Genomic DNA, 11,148 nt, shown 5'->3' on the forward strand with positions numbered 1-11,148 from the left:
AGAAAAAAATAAGATAGTTTTAATGACGCCAAAAATGCAATTGCCATGGAAGCTAATTCAAACCCTGTGAATTTACTTTAAGATTCCATAATTTACATATAGGAGCAACACATCCTAAGCACCACAAACCCCCAGCTTTCAAAGAAACCTCGCTAAACTCACCTGCAAGTGCTGCCGACTTGCTCACCTCCAAGGCAGCAGTGGCTGTGTGCGCGTCTTTCTTGAGGCTGGGCTGACGAACACCAGGCCGTGTGAGATGGGCACTCTGGGCTTGGTAGCTTCAGGCAGGGGATGCCAGGACACCGGCCAGCCCCCCAGCTATGGGGCGGCCAGGCTCCCAGGGGACACAGGAAGGCTCCCCCCTTCCCATTCAGGGCCCTACCAGCCTGCACCCCGCTGCCACGGGGACACCCAAAACCGCTGCTGGCTGGGCATGCCGTCTCACAGCCCCAGGCCCTGGCTACAGGCGGGTCAGCACCCAGGGGTTCCCCAAGCTCAGCCTTCCCCCACAGCACCAGGAAGGACTCTCCGAGCCAGGCAGCAGGGCAGAGCAGCCACAGGCCAGGGCAGCTGGCACCCAGAGCTCCCCTGCTCCATGCTCCTCTCACCTGCACCTCAGAAAGGCAGGGGCAAGGCACAGCCGCCTGCTTACAGGGCCCTCCTCTGGCCTAAAGATTTACACAGTGGCTGAGCTCTGCCCTAAAGCAAGGGGGCAAAGCCCGAATTCTCCTTTTGCTCAGATACCACCAGGATGGCCCTACAGCTGCACGCAGAGCTTCCCTTCTGTCCTGGGAAGTTTAGCAAAGTACACTGCAGTGACTTTAAAACTGGTCTAAGAACAAGGACACACACACACACCCCTACACAGAGACAAGGACAATGCCAGCACTTTCCCCATAGACACCAGTGTTGATGTACCTCAGCACTTCCTGTCAGTCCTGCCCTTTCAGGTCCCTTTTCGATTCCTCACCCTAGAGCCGCCATTTGCTGTTAGCTCCACCATTTCCCCACAACCACCTCGGGGCAGATTCCCGCCCCCCCAACCCCAACCCAGTATTTTCCACCACGGTTCCAGCCCAGACCGCATAACACAGCATTCCTCTCTCACATCACTACCTGGGCTCCTCCTCACAGCTCACCTCTTTTCTAGGGGGCCCCCCCAGAATCACAAGGGAGCCACCATGCTGTTGATATTCATGGAGATGTTTTGTCACAGGAAAAGTGCTGGGGCAGCACCCAGCTCCCACTGAAAAGAGGGGAGAAACGCCGTGAGCTGTACTCTCTGCCCTTGGATTTTACTATGTGAGAGTTCTGGGCCTTACAAATTATATTCCTTTTACTCACCATTTCTTTTTTTTCCCCCTTGTCTTCCAGGGAATAAAATCAGACTGTACAGCCCATTCATATTTAACAAATTACACCTAAATATCCCATCATTGTGAATTTTGGGGCTGTCATGACAGAGTGACTGCTCATTAGTAAAATAATTTGGTATTCTAGTGGGTGCCAAGTACAGTTCTGGAGACTTCAACATGTTTTGACACTCATTGATGGACACTTGAACAATAAAATATGGCACGAGTGAAAATTCTAGTGCTTTCCAAAAAGGATCAGTTTTGCAAACAGCCAAGATTTTGACCAAGATTGGAATCTCTTTTTAAATGGATTTATCTATTATAATGCTCCCACTTAGTCTGAGAACGTAAGACTGTAACTACTGCCTAACATTGCAAGTTTTAGTCCTTACACATGTTAAATGATGAAAATGTTTGACAGAGCATGTGCAATTCCAGCCCACATACAGTTCAATTCAGTCCTGCCTAATACTAAATTTCTCCTGCCAATTGCTTGACATAACAGGCCCTGAAGTTTCATTTAGCAATGAAAGAGCAATATTGTTTCCAGAAATGAGCTCTAAAAAGGGGAGATGCATCTATCAAAGCAAATCTCACCTCTAGTTTTCCATTGCCTGTATGTAATTCCAGTGTATCTATAGAGAAAGCTCAGGCCATATATTCTGTATATGATGAGGGACTTGCAGTAACTAAAGACAAAACGTAACAAAGATAGGTTTTGTGAGCAAATTCAGTTTTCTTTCTCAGAATTCCAGTGTACAGCAATCAGAATGATCAACTCAGACCCTCATGACTGACTTGCTAGCATGAATTTCTGGTTCTCAGCGGCAAAAGAAGGCAAGAGAAATTGTTCTTTCTAACATGGCTATGGCTGATGTTAAAACCATTTCTGAGATGAGAAATGCCACTGTGATAAGCCTTCTGCTCATCATTTCAGAAGAATAGTTAGTGTAAATTCTTAGGCTAACAGGCTTATTCCCATAAAAACACTGTGTCTAATTAGTTGCAGACACTTCAATAACCACTGATGGTCTGGTACTGACTAATTACAGCTGCTAATGAAAGATTATACAATGGCAAAAGCAAAATGAAGAAAACTTTGCTCGAGTCTCAGCACACTTCCCTTTTCTATTTCTTTGCTTTTTTTATCCAAAGTCCAAAAAAGAACTTGTCAGAAACTCCAGCAGCAGCAGCAGACTGTGGACCTTCTCGTTTGCCCAGCGGGCACTGTGGCTGTTCAAGCTTGGCATGCTTCCCCAGGCAGTGCCCAGAGCCCGGCTGTACATGTCTGGCACAGGAAACTTCAAAAAAAAGGTATGTTGGGGAATAGACATAGAAAGGAAGGGCACAAAAGATGACATGGAAATCTGTATCTGCTTTACAGGTAGCACAGCTGTGGTTTGTTCACCATTTCAGCTGCAATAGGAATTTGAGAAACAGGACCAGATTCTTGAAAGTATTCAGACACCTCCGTTTCATTGTTTTTGTCAGGTTTTTTTTCCTTTCTTATCAATTGCCTCTTATTTTTGTGATCGTCAGGAAGCAGACATCTCTTCCTCTTGATCTCTGTAGCTCGTGGAATAACAGGGCTCTGGTTTCAGGCAGTAACAGTAGGTAGCATTGAACTACAAGAGAGGACAAACCTCTCCCACCATTTTGAACGGGACTATTCTCTTCTGTCTCCTGGTTGCAAGTTCAGATGACTTTCTGGGAGCAAAGTGCCAGACTGCAGATAAGGAGCTTCAGATGTCCCGGCTCAAACTACAGGAAGCTTCCTCCACAGGCTGGACTCCTCTAAACTCACACTACTCCAGGTGTTTTCTTGTTGTGAAAGTAAAGAAAGGAAAAAATTCCTTCCTCACGAGCTCTTATACGTGTGTCTGAGGGAGGTCATTAGATATGTTAAATGCAGCAAACTGGAAGAATACAGTTCAGGATTTGATTTGTTCTAGATTTGGTGGGCTTTACAAACTCCAGGTAGTAAGGCAGGGGTTAACTCCAGCAGCAGGTAAGGAGCAGCTAGAATAAAATCCAATTCTGCATGACAAAAAGGCCTAAGAGGAAATAAAAGAGGAGGAATCTCTCAGGAGAGAGCTGCCTGAAAGAGAGCCAAGAAATAAATCCGTAAAGTAAAATGTGGTTTCCAAGATGAGGCTAGGGAAGCGTGGGGGGCCACAAACTAGGCTGGTGCCTTCTGTACAAGGCAGGCCACAGATGGTGCTCACATCCCAGCTGTCGTGGCTCCTTAGCCACCACACTGCACTCCCCTTGGGTTAAGCGACCCAGGCTGGAAGTTAAGACAAATTTTATATTTCCCTTTTCTTTATGAAATCTGACAAAAAATATGACAAGTTTCAGGGCTACTATAAACTGCTACAAGCTCTTGCAGACTCCAGAAGCAAGTGGGAACGTCCAGGCTGCAGATTTTGGTCCACGCCTTCTGTTCCCACGCAACATATTCTAACTGAAAGACTGAGAAGCGTGTGCCATGCCCCTCATTCTCCAAGTTCACTCTAAGTAAAGGGCCCTTCATCCAGCACGAGTCTTCTGATTCCTCTGCCTCAGCAGAGTAGCAGTGCTTTGAGAACAGGATCTAAATATCTTTTGCAGAATGGTATCTTTAAAAGAAGTGAATTACTGATGGTGGCTCAACATACCCAACAACTTTAAGTGTTTTGTATTTATGAGTCTCTAATGTGTGGGCTTTATCCACCTTCACCCTTCCTACTCCCCAACAAAATAATTGTAGTTATTAGGCTGTCTGCTCACCTGTTCTCCAATTTCATATTTGGCATCTCTATTGCTAAGCATGGTCTGCCTAGAGATTTTAATTAGCTTTGAATGAAATATTGTTCATTAATAAAGCCTCAGGACAATAAAACATACGCCAATTAGTTCAGGGTGCAGCAGGGAACAATACATACTGCTTGCAAATAAGAGTGATTCCTAGGTTTTAGACCCGAACACGTGATTTTTATAGAGACCTTTTAAATTCAAATGCCAATAGAAAATCAGGGAACATTTCAGGCATTGTCATTTGCCTTTTTGGTAAGATTTCTAAGCTAAAAAACAAGCATGGAAAACTAAGTATTTACCACCTGACATTTTTCATGCTTCTGCATTTGAATGTAGTCAGGGAGTATTTATAAAGATGCCATAAAATAGGAGGCAGTGGTTACATGCTGCATGGCTAAGACAATAGTGGGAGGTATCCCAGTTGTTGTCCTCTTGGGTGCTGTACAGATTAACAGAACATAGCAAGAAGGTAAATTGGTCACTTCAGGTCGGCAGTAGTTGAAGCCGGCTCAGCTTCTCTTACGTTTCTTCCATGCAACAGGGCACAGGAGATTTCCACGAGAGCAAGAAAACAAAAGTTTTGAGAGATGCTTTAGAAGGAAAAAGCTTCTGGGGGCTGCTCACTGCCTCTTTATAAAGCACAAATGTCTTCAAACACCAGTTGGGTAAAGAATAAATCGGTAGGTGGGTTTAGGGTGTATGCACTGCCTGCCGGCCAGGGGAGAAGCAGGCAGCCACTGCCCTGAGCCCATTTTGCAAGCCTTAAATCTAGCTCTAAACCACTGATGGGGAATTAAACCACACAGGGACAGATACAGGAGATCAGCAAGGAAGAAGCTTCAAAAGAAGAAAGCAGGAGAGCTGAAGGGCGAGGAATGAAGCCACCGCCAGAGGGAGCCCACGAAGCACCGCAGGCAGGGAGCTGCTGCCCGGTGGCACTCGGCAGGCAGAAGGCAAAGCAACATCCCCTGGTTCAAACTTCAGCGTATTTAGCTTCATACAGATGTCTGCGTTGTCACAAAAAACAGACAAAAAAGAAATATCAGGTCTAAATGTAATAACACACCTGATGCTATACTTATACAACTGATTGACATCTCCCTTTTTCGTGCTTGCTGTTTGAATTCATGAAAAAATGCTTGTCGATGCTTTTTGTCAGGATTTTGGTTTTGTGCATATGTGGGGTGGGAAGAAACAGGATAGTTTATTTTTTCCATTTTAAAACTAGTTTTCCTTTGTCCACTGTCTAGAATTTCAGTCATCCTAGGACAATCTGAATATTTTTATCATTAGGATTTCCTTTTAGTTAATATGTTTAAAAGGTTTTGATAGGAAAAAAAAAAATCAATTACCTCCAAAGTGTCATTAATTTCAATTCTGTTGTTCCTGACTCATGCATTTGTAGTTCAAATAAGAATCCAACTGATGCTAATTTTCTGATTACGCTGATGTGGTTTCCCTTTTAATTTAATCCAGTTTTCTGCAACTTGCTGCAATTTAACAGCAGAGACAGCCAGGTTGGGGAAAAAAAAAAAAAAAGAGAGCTCAGCAGTGCTTTTCAAACTTATGGCACATAGAAAACATTATTTCTAAATAAAAAGAAACAAAAACAATTCTTACCTGTTGTGAGATAACGTAAGAAGAAATTCTTGAAGCACTTCAAAGTCCTCCTGAATGTAGAAGTTACTATAGTCAAACACACCAGATGTCTATTTTGTTTTTGTCACTGTTGCAGCAACAGCAGGCACAGGCTTTGATTTATACTCATAAGGCTCTCAGGAGAGTGGTTGATTTTGCTGTTAGAATAGCTATTAGCACTTTCAAGTCAAATCAGGTGCAACGTTTCTCAGCATTGCTTCAAACTTGAGACAAATAGCAGTTTATGCAGCTAAGAGTAGAAACAGAAATTCCTTGTCTGATGACTGGGCAAATTAGTACTCCATTAATGCTTCACAGCTGGCATCTCTGCAGATTTAGGAAGAGAAAGCAAGTTTATGAACCGAACGATTTCTAAGTTTCGCAATCAGATCTGTTTAGAAACCCCTCTTACTATCTTGTGAGCAGGATGTGAGTGATACAGGTGTGCAGAGAGGGAATGTGGATCACGGACAGCTAAGGAGAAACCCAAGCTCTGACCTGGCCAGACATGAAAGCAGTCCCATCCTCAGCCGTAGAGATACGTTAACTCAACACTAGATCCAGACAAATTAACCTTCAGTCAAATACTAGACCTTCAGTCTAGTTCCCTGCGATATCCTGCTAATTATGCAGATAAAAATATGGTGTGTGTTTTTTAATGCTTTCTCCTTGCACTCTGAAGAACGCTTTTATCTTTAAATCTCACTGTTTCAGTCCAGATTTTTTTTGTTTGTTTCTCAAGCGTTTGTAGACCCTTACCACAGTTGAATTCCAGTCCATGAGCAAGATTGTCGGCACTATCACAGGACTGCCTCTCTCCTCCTAAACCACTATTCCCACAAAGGAATGAGGGTGGCACCTAAGATGACCTGAACACTCAGCAGCTCAAAAGCTTTAACCTGCAGGGAATTTCACATCCACATATGTGATTAAGTCTTACCAGCTATTATTACCTTGTTAGCGTAGGAAATAAAGGGGGAGGAAAACCCTCATCCTCAGCACTTTTTGATTACCCACTCACTGAATTTTGGATTCCATCCTCCAAAACATCTGGTCTCCGCAATGTCATTTTACTCATGCAGTCGTTTTACTGAGACATGACAGAGCACTTCCTGTCATTTGTTGTAAATCACAAAAAGCTGGTGATAATTTAGCAACTAGGGCTCTGGGAGGGGAAAGATAGAATTGTCTCAGGCAAGCCACCTGGGAAAACAATTTGGGGATACTGGGGAAGAGAGCAGCCACAGAACATAGCACTTCTTGCCCTTTTGACTCATAGGCTCATGAGTCACTTCTCTGTTTTGTCACAAAAGCTTCTAGTTGATAGCCATGACCTCTGTGTAATTCACTACCCTTATTAAAAAATATAAGAGCTGATTAGAGAGAACTTAAGCTCAAGCACTCCTTTTTGAAAAATTCACATGCTGTTTCATGGAAGTTTCTGATTGTTGTCCAGACTGCGTTCAAAATGCAAGCTGTGAAAATAGTTTAATCTCCCAGGTAGACAGGTAAATTTGGATGTTGTATTTCCAAATCTGTGTGTCCTGCTAAAAGCCATCCTTGTCTTTAGAGCTCAACAAGCCGTAACTTTTTATTGCAGTGATTTGCATCCATGTGCCTCTAAAACGAGTTTTTGTAGCATCTTGAATATGTAGTCTGGATGACTTGCTCTATAATTTGGTACTTCTCAGTGAATATGGAAGTTGATTCACCTTTTCTAACACATCCCAAAACGTCCAGTTTTGTGATGAAGGGAATTTGAGCGTGCCACTTCCCCTGTCTGGGCACAACTCTCTGTCTGTGTAATGAAGACATTAATTCTGTGCTGCCTCACAGCAATGACAAATGTGCTGTGATGGGTAATCAGCTACCAAGGAGAGGTCTCCATAAAATCCATCAGGAAAGAAATCTCTATAAGCTACCAAGGGGAGGACTCTATAAAAAGCATTAGTAAAGAGAACTTTATATGTGGGATGGTTGTGGGATTTTCTTGTATCCTGGAGAGTTTTAGACAGCTCTGCCCTGGATATGGGGGCATAGGTTTAGCAGGATTCAACTTAGATCTGTGAATGTCTTTTGTTTATACTGGTTAGAAAGCTAAATAAAAGTGGTTTGAGTCACAGAAATGCCAAACATTCACAACTCGTGTCAATCTTGGAGAGCCTGTATGGGATCTGTCCCGTGGTCTGCACTTCATTTTTTTCCACACATCATTCCTTCTTTTCTCTGCTAAAATATACTATTTTCTCCATTTTTTTTAAAGGCCAGCAGAAATGAAACAAGGACAATTCAGTCCAGACTCATTTAGATAATTTGCACTTGCACTATTTTCGTTTGGTTTGAAGAAAACTCAAAATCTCACACCTGAAGATACTGACTATACCCAAAGTTCTTGAGATTAGAAGCCTTGCCCTTCCTTGATGTAACACACAGCCTGCCACCATGATGGAAATGCTGATTTAGGTTAAAGGTTGTGGGGTAAAGGTTGGACTAGTTGATCTCAGAGGTCTTTTCCAACCTAAATGTTGGAAAATACAAACTGCTGTTTGTATGGAAATACAAACTGATGTTTTCACATGAAGAATATTAGTTTATCTTTTGTTTTGTTTCCCAGCTATTTGATTAATTTCTGGTAAGTCCTAAGTTGATGTGACTGCAAAGAGCAAGTTTTTCTTCCATTAATTTACAGCCAATTAAAGTAGATAATCCTTTCAGGGGGAAGCCTTTAGAATAGCAGAATGGAACGGCTGATGCCACCCCTGGGAAGTCATTAGAGGGGCAGAGAGAGCAGTCTCCCTGTGTGAGACTAAGCATCAGAGATTCTGGATTGATTTGTTATTATAAAACAAACAAGGAATACAGTACACAGAGCCCAGAATGGCATAAACAAGGTCTGAATGCCATCACTGACAGGAATTTTATCACCCAGCATTTAGAGCAGACTGTCCAGTTTCTTGTGTGGCTCGCAGTTTGCCACTTGAGTACTGTACAATAAAGGGCTTCATTAGGTATTAATGCAAGATGGGACCAGAATTTATGATGGTTCAGAAAGGGGCTAACACTCAGACACTGAAAATCAACAGATATTAGATGTCCAGATGCGTTTTGAGAATGGGAGCCAGCCACTTCAACTTAATTGAAAGTGATGGGGACCGCAGCCAGCAAGTGACTATACAGACTGTCTCTCCTGCATTTAAATGCAGTTTAAGCTCAAACTTATCTTTACCCAACTGGCTGAACACAAACCCTCATGGGGTTGGCACATCAAGCTCTAGGACTTGGTGGACAAGACCTCAGTTTGATTTATCCAGACATCTCCATTCGGCCCTGCTTTGTGTCAGATCCCACTCTGGTTCTACTTCAGACTGCCTGTATAAGTTCCAGTTTCTTAAGCATAAATGTAACTTACCAGTTGTCAAGAGCTGAATTATTGAGGTAACTCAGTGCAACAAACTTTCTCTAATAATGTGAGAGAAGATTATGAGATGTATCTAAAATCAAGAATTACTTTATACCATACTGTACTTAGTAATAGTGCAAAATACAGCTTACAAAATTGAGTATAATTGCCTAAGACATAGTTAGTAGCAAAGAACAAGAAAAAAAGTAATAAAAGTTGTTCAAAATACATTGCAGAAGTGGAAAATGGCGTCTGTTCAGTAAGTGGGTTACAAACAGAGAGGAAGAAACTACAAATTCGCTTACTTTCACCAGAGGGGAGGCAACTGGTCTGAAGTGGACGTGCGTCACTACCTCATGCACAGGATCTCTGTGCTAAAATAGGTGACTGCCAGAGACATCCTGCCTCTTCATTCTTGTCATGCTTTAAGAACTGTCAAAAATAAAACCAAAGCATTGAGTTTGTAGCATAAAATTTTTGTGCATGGAGCTGAGCATGCAGCACAGGGCATTACTGAAGCTCCCAAACTGTTTCCATTGACTGTAAGCACATAAAGCTTGCTTATCTTCAGGGGTTGAATTGTAAGACATAAAGAAGTTATCCAGAGGAAATTCAGCTCAGGTGGGGCACATAACCGGCTGTTGTACACTATGCACAGTCTCTGTATATGAGACAGAGTACCAGTGATGCCTTTCCAGATGATCTGACCACTTTCGCCAAGTCACGGATCTAAGCTTTTTGCAGCAGGAGAGATCTGTTGTGCTGGGCAGAAGCTGTTTTTCTGCAAGAGAATATGCTCTGTTCAGCTTCTTTGGAAGCCCTGCAAGAAATGATAAGACATCAATGCAAACTACACAAATTTATTATATTATTATTTATATTAAAGCACATTCATTTGGAAAGCAGAAAATCTCTCCTCCCCCTTAATCTCCCCACCATACCCATCCCAGTACACTGCAGCTAAGCGATACATTACAAAAGAAAGTCACATCAAAAGAAATCCAGAGATCCATACAAGCCAGATGAATTTTGTTCCTTCTCTGTCTTTGTCTGGATACAGTGAAATGCTGGCTTTGCACTGGCAATCAAAGACAGTAACTTTCTGTATGTTCAGCTAAGTATTTTTGTAAGCATTGTAGGCTCTAGAAGAGCATCTGCAATTTGAAGACTATTCTAATTTGAACTTATGCTTGGACATTAAAATAACAGGGTATTAAAATTACAGCAAAAACTGGGTGACTCATTTTGTTCCCACTTACTGTAAGTACATTTTTGCATTGTAAAAACAGTAAGATGTTCAAAAATGACTTGTATGGCTTCTGGAGAAATACAAGTGGAACCATCTTCCACTGCACTGTGTACTTTCTTCCTAATAACGCAGCAGAGCATTGAACTTCTTTTGGTGAAATGCTGCCTGGTGGTTGGGAGAGCTCTGATGAAGCAGCAGCATCCCACTTCTGTATCTTTGATCGGAAATATTTTGGAACTTTTGACTGTTTCGGTCAGCAGTTAATATACGGCGATCTTGTACAAAAGAGAAATTGCAATGAAATATTTTGAGTATTCCCAGAGATCTTTCAAAGACAAGAGCGAGTCAGAACTTTCCTGGTGTGGATGGTCCTGTCTCACCTGTTAGTGAATTAAACATGAACTGGGTGTATATTTTTATGCTCCGTGGTCTCTGGCTGGTTTGTTTTGCTGGTCTGAGTCTTGTAATAAAGGCTGCCATACTGGGTTTGGATTCTCTCGTTGATTCTGCGGTTGGGCAGGTTTAGGAAAGAGAACTGACCTCTCTGTGCCATCTCTGTGATGCAGGGAGAAGAAAGAAAAGTAGGCAGCGATGCTGGTCCAAGTGGGAGGGCTATGGAAGAAGGAAGTGTTTGTATACGGTTTTTATACAGGTATAAAGAGATCTTTTTTTTAAAGAATACATTATCTTCCATCTGCCTTAAATCCATT

General features: G+C 42.4%; 1 protein-coding gene across 1 annotated transcript in view; it reads right to left on the reverse strand.

The window, feature by feature from the left end:
• LOC308182997 (uncharacterized protein) overlaps positions 1–10,837 on the reverse strand; it is a 230,889-nt gene extending 220,052 nt beyond the window's left edge. Inside the window, exons 1-5 of the mRNA XM_080568459.1 lie at positions 10,819–10,837; positions 9,495–10,009; positions 5,772–6,116; positions 5,504–5,641; positions 163–5,158 (exon numbers count right to left, since the gene is read on the reverse strand). The gene's annotated coding sequence lies outside the window, so the exon portion shown is untranslated. The remainder of the gene's footprint in view (positions 1–162; positions 5,159–5,503; positions 5,642–5,771; positions 6,117–9,494; positions 10,010–10,818) is intronic.
• Between the last annotated feature and the right edge of the window lie 311 nt (positions 10,838–11,148).

This window comes from Anser brachyrhynchus (assembly GCF_964034855.1).
Source record: "Anser brachyrhynchus genome assembly, chromosome: 26".
Lineage (NCBI taxonomy): Eukaryota > Metazoa > Chordata > Aves > Anseriformes > Anatidae > Anser > Anser brachyrhynchus.